General features: G+C 38.2%; 1 long non-coding RNA gene across 1 annotated transcript; it reads left to right on the top strand.

Moving 5' to 3' along the window:
• Positions 1 to 1,211: 1,211 nt before the first annotated feature.
• Positions 1,212 to 7,713, top strand: LOC125429538. The gene is made up of 2 exons (XR_007244007.1): positions 1,212 to 1,932; positions 6,992 to 7,713. It is a non-coding gene; the product is annotated as an uncharacterized LOC125429538 (long non-coding RNA).
• The last annotated feature ends 831 nt before the right edge of the window (positions 7,714 to 8,544 follow it).

Below are 8,544 nucleotides of genomic sequence, written 5' to 3'. Positions count from 1 at the left end.
TACCTCTAGTTAAGGTACAAGATAGTCCCTTCTAGCAGTCTCCCCACCTGAACTGTATATTTTTACGCCTTAAGACATCTGCTAATGCATTATATGGTTTTCTTCTTCTTCTGATAGATGGTGGGATTTCTTTAAGGAAGGTCACTTCATTATTGTCTATACTCAGTTTTTGCTTTGCTTGCTCCTTTAAGAATGAGTCTCTTATTTCCTTTTTTGTAAATGTAATGATAATAACTTTTGGAGTGTTATGCTCTTTGGCATACCTTGTGTTGATTCTATATATTGTGTCTATTCCTGCATCAAGTTCCTCTGGCTCATAGCCTATATATTTTGCCATTATTTCGATGAGCTTCCCCCCCCCAGTGATTCATTCCTTTCTTCTCTTAAACCTCTCAGTCTAATTGTTCTTTCTTTGCTTTTTTCTCAAATTCCAGAAGCATCATTTTTATCCCTCTAAGGTTGCTAAACCTTTCTTCTCTATTTTCCAAATTTTCTTCTATTTTTGCTACTTGTTCCTTTAAATCCGTTATTTCTTGCTTATTAGACAGGATTCTTTCTTCTAACTTCTTGAGCTCTGCTATTTCCTGTTTTACTTCTGCAAAATTATTCTTAACTTCCTCAAAGTTAGATTTCATATCTTTCTGGACATTTAATATGGCTTCCAGAAGATGCTCCATTTTTAAAGATGAATCAGATCCTTTCCTGATTGGGGGGTGTCTTCCATTGTGACTATCTTCCCTTTTGACTTATTTGTATTAGCCATTTATTATTCAAGTTGTTTAAGGTAAATATTTCTATGAAAACTGAAAAGATAATTCATAAAGTTGTTAGTACACCTTCACCTAAAGTCAATTTAATATAACATCTTCAAGTTATATTCTTTCCAGTTTGGATAACTTTTAGAAGTTTCCCCCGTTTAACTTTTTCGTTAACACTTTTTCATTAACACTGAGACCACTTTAATTGTTTAAGCATTAACCCCCTTTCCCAATATGCAGAACTTATTGTGAAACTGTAAGCTTTAGGACTTATTTTCTTGAGTAGTTTCCTGAATATTTTCAACCACCTTAGATTCAATTATACAGAGAACAGCTGTATTTCTCTGTTATCTATACTCTTCAGTTTTACTTTCTCCCCCCCCCACTTTTTTTTAAAACTGGTACGTGCCAGAGCGGTTTGTTTTGGCTCTATCGTTACTCTGCTCTTCCCTTTCTATGCTAACTGTGCTGACTCATATCCAGGAATGCTCTAATTAATCTTATTCCTCTTTTCCCTTAAATTTACAGCCCAGAAACTCAAAACAGACATCCCCAACTTTCTTAAAGTTGTTAATCAATTTCTAGTTCCTACGAAAAGAGAATAAATCACCTGTCCGTTTGCTAAAGAATCAGAGTTTATTTTCACTAAACGTCCAGGGGAAATTTACTACCCATATCTCCGTAGCAGCTGCCTAACAACTTCCTTCTCTTCTTCTCCACTACGGCAAGTACTTTCAAAAAAGTTTTTTTTAACCTTGTATGTAGTTTAAGGTTCCAGTTACCTACAGGTATTTAATATTTATTTTTCTTAAATTATTCTGGTAGTTATAAATTTAGCTGGAGCAGCGCTTTGCTGCTTAGAGAGAGGCTAGTCTCCCTTGCTATTTGATACGTTTCCCTGTGTTACAGGGGGGAACAAAATTGTGGTTGTTTATATCCCCACAAAAGTACTCATCCTGTTATATTTTGGCAATGTTTGAGGCTCCCTTCCAGCTTATGGAGAGTACCTCTCCTTTCCCCTTGGCGTGGGTTGCCTGGAAAACGTTCAAAGAGATTGGAGTTTTCACGGAGCTCAAGCTCTGTGCTGCTGCTGCCTCCGCTGCTAAACCGGAAGTCCGTGCCAGCACTTTGTGAAGTAGTTCATCTAATCAACTTTGCATTTATAACTGAGAAGGTGAGAGGAATGAAGCCACTAGATTGAGAGCAATGCCTCTGATGTATTGCTTGAATGTTGATTGCTTGACTGAATTGTCATTATACTTAGGCTTGGTTTTATAAATACTACAGGAATTCTTTGATGTGAACTTTTAAAAAAATGATGACGAATTGTGATCTTCAGGGTTTAATTTCCAACCAGAGAGTGTCAGATTATGGGAAACTCTAGCCAGTCAGCAATCCTATACATGCACAATGCTGATTCTAGCCACATACTCACTCAACCTGTCTTTTGTCTAAATTACCATATTTCCAGTAATAGTGACTATAAAGCAACATGGAGATTCCCCTGGAGCTGTCAGAACCCTTTCCCCATCACTATAATTGTGTGCAAGGATTTTAGCAAATGGCAAAAGTATCAGGAAAAGAAATCATTTGAGTGCCCTTCAAGCCATTCATTCTAAGCATTTGTCTAGAAGTGTTTGTAATGTTGTTTAGTACAAATGACTTAGTTTAGTATGCCTTTGGACTATAAATCAAGAAAGATGAAGCATGAGCAACAGGCAGAAATCAGATATAAGAGGGGAGAAAAACAAAGAACAGTTGGCGGTGGCATAACAAATGCATCCATTTCTCTTGTGGTGATTATGAGGCAATAGAGATGGCACAGTTGCTGCTCAGGGAATGAAAATAAAGGGTTTTGTTTTATATGAAGCATGGAATGATAAAACCTAAAGCTAAATCATAAGAAACCACTTTAGTGTAGCAGAAAACATGTTAGAATGGATTCCCAGATGTACTGCTCCATTTTTAAACATCATGGCATTAGTCCTCCATGATATTGAAGTCATCATGACTTCAGTCTCTTGTCACTGTAATCTTTTGGAGATTACCTTCAACAGTTACCATGAGTTAGTATTTTCATATGGTGGCCCATCCATCAGCTTGTCAAGTGGATCACCTGATCAGGCAGAAATACTCCATGCCATGTCAGATGTTCCTGTTAACATGGAAACACTCATGATAGGACATTCTGTTAGACACTGTACATGTTAAAGTAATGGAATGCAGCAGATAGGGAATGTTGGAAGTGGCCTTCTTGGGAAGTGGCCTACTGTTCAGAACAACCTCCAGTGGTGAAGAACAGATCTGTTCATAAGTATTTTAATTTATTGCTACAACCACACCTCAGTATTAGCATTTAGAAGCACATTCTGGAACACTGCCCTGCCTGGCACACAAGGTTCCTATTCAGCCATGACATTCACAACAGTATCTGTATAGGTTACTATTTCTTCTCTTAATTTATCTTTTGGAGTTGTTCTAATGAAATGGGGTAAACTCTAGATAAAAATCATGATGAATTTATTTTGGAACAATGAAAAGTGTGCAGTGGTGGCGAACCTATGGTACTCCAGATGTTCATGGACTACAATTCCCATCAGCCTCTGCCAGTATGGCCAATTGGCCAAGCTGGCAGGGGCTGATGGGAATTGTAGTCCATGAACATCTGGAGTGCCATAGGTTTGCCACCATGGTGCTAGAGGATTAATGGTAACCATAACTGAACCAGTTCGCCTGTCCAATTTGTTCCTTCACACTCCCTTTGAAAAAGTTAGTCAGATACTGATTTTTGTGTGTGTTCCAGACCCATATCATTATAACATGTAAATAAACAAAATAACAAGAATATAAAGTGAATGAAATGCAGCTGGCCTCATGTAGGCTTACATCTGTCCCTCTTGCTGACTTCCAGGCCAGATTTGCTCAACTAAAATTTTTTGCTCCTTACAAAATCCATGGGAACATGAACAACCAAGCTGTGATGTAGTGTTGCATATATCAGAACCCAGCAGTTAGAAGTTATTAGGCTCTCTGAATAGTTTGCTTGACAGGGTAGAGCGGACTAGTTCATTACCCCTGCAGCTGCCAAGGCTTATGAAAAGCTGATAGGAATTAAAATGTAAAATGAAAAAAGTGTTAGGGCAGATCTGATTAGTACAGAAATCTATAGCTCTAACAGTGCCATTTTAAGCAAAGTTATAAACTTCAAAAGCCACTGACTTCACCTTTGCTTAGACAACATTGTAAATGTACCCCATATTGAGTTAATTTTGGCTTTTTGCGCCTCAGAATCTAGTTTCGGAATTTGCAGCTAGTTATTGGCTAGAATATTAAGGTAAAATTATTTGTACATTTGTTATACTTCATAAAGTTAAGATCATGAAGGAAAGCAACAGGTATTTACAACCATCTGTGAGAGGAGATCACTCTTATCCTTCCTTGATGGTAAGCGTAATGAAGTTAAATAACATCAATATAGCTAATTGTCATAGTCCATTTGTGAATACTGAAATACCCTCAAGGGTACATATTGATTGGCTATATTCTTATTTTTCCTGTTCACTTTTGCTGTAAATTGGCAGGTGGGACCAGAGGTGGAATTCAGCCAGTTCGCACCAGTTTGCCCGAACCGCTAGCTAAATTTTGCTACAGCTCAGAGAACTGGCTGAACCAGGGAAGGGGGATGCTGACTAGCTGGGCGCCATATACAGGATGCCCACCAGTTAGCTGCCCAAACAGCCAATGCAATAACTCAATGCATGGCAGCTGTGAAAAAGGCAAACTCTATGCTGGGGATGATTAGGAAACGAATTGATAATAAACTGCAAAGATTGTCATGGTGTGACTTGGAGTACTGTGTTCAGTTCTGGTCGCCAAATCTCAAAAAGGATATCGAAGAGATAGAAAAAGTGCAGAGAAGGACAATGAGGATGATTGAGGGATTGGAGCACCTTCCTTATGAGGAGAGGCTTCAGTGTTTGGGACTCTTTAGTTTGGAGAGGAGATGTCTGAGGGGGGGATATGATTGAAGTCTATAAAATTATTCATGGGGTAGAAAATGTTGACAGAGAGAAAATTTTATCTCTTACAATACTAAAACCAGGGGGCATTCATTGAAAATGCTGGGGGGAAGAATTAGGACTAATAAAAGAAAACATTTATTCACGCAACATGTGATTGGTGTTTGGAATATGCTGCCACAGGAGTTGGTGATGGCCACTAATCTGGATAGCTTTAAAAGGGACTTCGACAGATTTATGGAGGAGAAGTCGATCTATGGCTACCAATCTTGACCCTCCTTGATCTGAGGTTGCAAATGCCTTATCAGACCAGGTGCTCGGGAGCAACAGCAGCAGAAGGCCATTGCTTTCACATCCTGCAGGTGAGCTCCCAAAGGCACTACAAGTAGCAGAGTGCTGGACTAGATGGACTCTGGTCTGATCCAGCAGGCTCGTTCTTATGTTCTTTGTTTCCCCTCAAGGAAATCAGTACATACCTGTGGCACTCTCAGTGTATAATTCTAAGTTCGGAGCCCAGCTGTTATACTATGCCCCAATTTGGATATCTGGTTGCCATGATCAGCTTAATTCTTTTTCTGCTAGATACATTCGAAGAATCACGGGAACACCACATTGTGTGGCAGGAAGTGACATGAGAGCTGAACTGGGTGTGTGCTCCCTAAAGGCCAGGACCTGGGCACTGTTTTTAGATTTTGACTCAAGCTGACTTTTGCCTCCCCAGAAATGAGGATGACAGAGCTCTTCTCTACACTGGCATCATTCAACTTAGCTACATCATTGTGACTAGTTGTTCCTGAGACTTCCTCCCATACACTGTGGCAATTCCAATCCTTTCAAAACAGTTGCACTACTTTAACTACACTAGCCACCAACTCCCCCAGTTCCTAGAATCAGAGGTTTGTTTAAGAAGCACAGCTGTATAATAGCCAACATAGGCTGCGCAAAGGTGTACCAAAGTTCTCCTTTAATCAGAGCACAGAGGCCGCACTGAGAGCTGTTAAATGCGTTGTGAATGAGGAGTGATAATTGTGCTGTTAACTGTGTGCTTCTGAGTCCTAATGAGCTATGAAAGAATAAAGCAAACCACATTCTTCAGCAATAAGACAACAACTAACACATTTCTTAGTAATTAGAGCACTCCAGGGATTGTTCTTGAGGCAGAAGGCCAAAGTTGGAACAATTCAGCCACAGAAAGTGTAGCTATCTCTTAGAGATTCTACTCTTCTCTTTTGTGGCTTGTGGTTCAGTTGCAAAACAAAGTCCACAGTGCACACTAAAATGAAACTGAGCTAACAGCAAGTATAACTGGTAGGTGCAGCAGCCCAAAGATAAATAATTTTGTTGTTGTCAGTGATATCAGATAAAAAAATCTCATCAGTATTTATTGGCCTTGGTCTAGCTTCAGTGGTACAACTCAATATGTGTAACAAGTAGTGATTCTGGCTTCCTCATCTGCATCTAAAGTTACATCTGGATATTTCTCCACTTTTGGTTACCCATTTCTTAAATTATATAGGATGTACTTATTCAAGAAAAAAAGGGAGGCAGAATATGTAAGATGTCATATACTGTAGAGTTGTCATTGTCTGTGGTAATTGGTTATCTGATTTTTGCAAGTACAATATGGGTATGGGCGTGAGTAAAAATATAGCATGGGTATTAATAGTGCAGCCCTTGAGTGCATTTATATTATTTCTAAACAATAAGCCCAACACTGTTGTGCTTCTATAGATACAGAGAAAATTATGTGCAAAACAAGAGGATATTACCTTTCTGAAAAGCAAGCTGATATTGTTAATACCAGCAATTCTGGAATTGTAAAGAATATCTAAATGCAAATTTATTTTGTGATTAAATATTATTTTTTTCTGTGATGGGAATTTTTTTTCTGTAGTAGCAAAATACATTTCTAAAAAGACATAGGTATTGGGGGATAAAGACTCTTAATTTTCTAGCCACGCAGATGAGTCAAACACTGCTACACATTGCTCAATACCACAAGGTGGAAGGTCATTAGTAATTTTCATATTTTGGGTATGGATATTCATGTTTTCAGTATACCAATATTTCTATTTTTTAGCATTCATAATTAACAAGAATCCCATAGTAGCAAAATCCGTACGATCAGCCTAGCAATGATAATTTCCACCTCATTTATTCTGTCTTGCTGTGCTTCATTTGGCTGTGTGTTTCTCATTTAATCTATTTCTGCAGGTTTTTACAAGGCAACATCTGACCTTTGCTGTGTTGGTGGCACAAGTGACCATTACCATTTGAATCAGGAAGCTTTGGGAGGAGGAAAAATGGAGATCTTTACATAAGCCAACTGAAGAACAGCAGGGAACATGAGACTGTAGTATTTCTTTTCAACACACTTCTATTATACTTGCAGTTTCCTTTCTATTATGAAGTTTTTCTTTGTCTTAGGAAAAGCATTTATAGTTAAATGGGAACGTTTCAGGGCAGATATTGGGGATAACTTGATTAAATTTAGACTTTAAAGTGGAGTCTAATGGGACCAGTGTTGCAAACCTCTATGTGAACCAATTGATTTACTCAGTCTGCTTCAATGTTATTCTCAAAGACTGAATTTTTAGCAACGACACTCATAATGAACACAGCATCTATATCATGCTCCATTCCATGTTTGTACATACAACTGGTTGTGCCTTCCTTTACCTGTTACATACTAAAATAATGCATTGCCCATTTGCAGAGCTTTGCTTCACATGGAACAAACACATTACTTCCAGTTTTTAAATGGTGACTGCCTCACTGTGTGCATGGCTGATGATGCTATATCTTGAGTTTAATAAGCTGGAACTATGAACCGAGTGAATGCGCACTTTCAGTCTCTCACTGTGTTTTTGAAAGAACCACTTTCCTAGGATGTTTTTTGGATTAGCTGCTTGAATAAATAATACAAGTAAAAGTGAGGGGCTTCCTGATATACTGTTGTGATGCCATTGAGTGGTTTCATACACATGTTGCAAGGCACAGGGGACAAGATGGAAGCTTGGGAACCCACAGCCCATCGGTCTGCACTCTGCAGCTGTAAGTTAAGTATGAATTATAAGCTATAATAGATTTAAAGTGATTCATTTCCAGTTACTTCATGGAACTAAAACTAGCTTAAATCCCAGAAGTCTAGCTAGTTTGGGAACCATGTTGAGTTCGTAATGGTCTTGTTTAAAGATTTGAAAACAGGCAGCCCTTCAGAAGTCATTTTACACTGGAGATTTTTCAAAACATTCAGAGATAAGTGTGAAGGTCTGAACAGAGCCTCATTATCATTAGTTAGAAACATGAAGAACAACATCATATGAATGCATTTATCAAAGTGTCAGGCTGCTGAAAATTGAACACATTGAGAGGATGCTTGTGGCAACATCGTAATGTCTCCCTTCTGATCCTAGATAATGCATTATTACACAGCATGTTACCTAACTTTGGAAAATAAGGTATAATTGTATAACTACAATTGTATGGATATCCTGATTTATTTTGTCACTTAAAAGAAAAGAGTTAAAACCTAATATGACTATAACAAATATAATTTTGAAAAGGTTTTTTCCCCCAGTTTTCTTTTTGAGTGATTCACTTGAATAATATCAAAATGGTTACCTTTCCAACAGATAGTAATTTGAAATTTTGATACCAATATAAAGATCTTATTGGGAAACAAAAAGTTACACTCATAATAGCCAGCACTTTTTTTGGTAGACAGAAAATCAAACCACATGTCTGACCGCCTCTCCCCATATTGC

This window comes from Sphaerodactylus townsendi, linkage group LG03 (genome assembly GCF_021028975.2).
Source record: "Sphaerodactylus townsendi isolate TG3544 linkage group LG03, MPM_Stown_v2.3, whole genome shotgun sequence".
Classification (NCBI taxonomy): domain Eukaryota; kingdom Metazoa; phylum Chordata; class Lepidosauria; order Squamata; family Sphaerodactylidae; genus Sphaerodactylus; species Sphaerodactylus townsendi.
The sequence above is the reverse complement of the archived record's forward strand: the minus strand, read 5'-3'. Positions and strand labels throughout refer to the sequence as shown.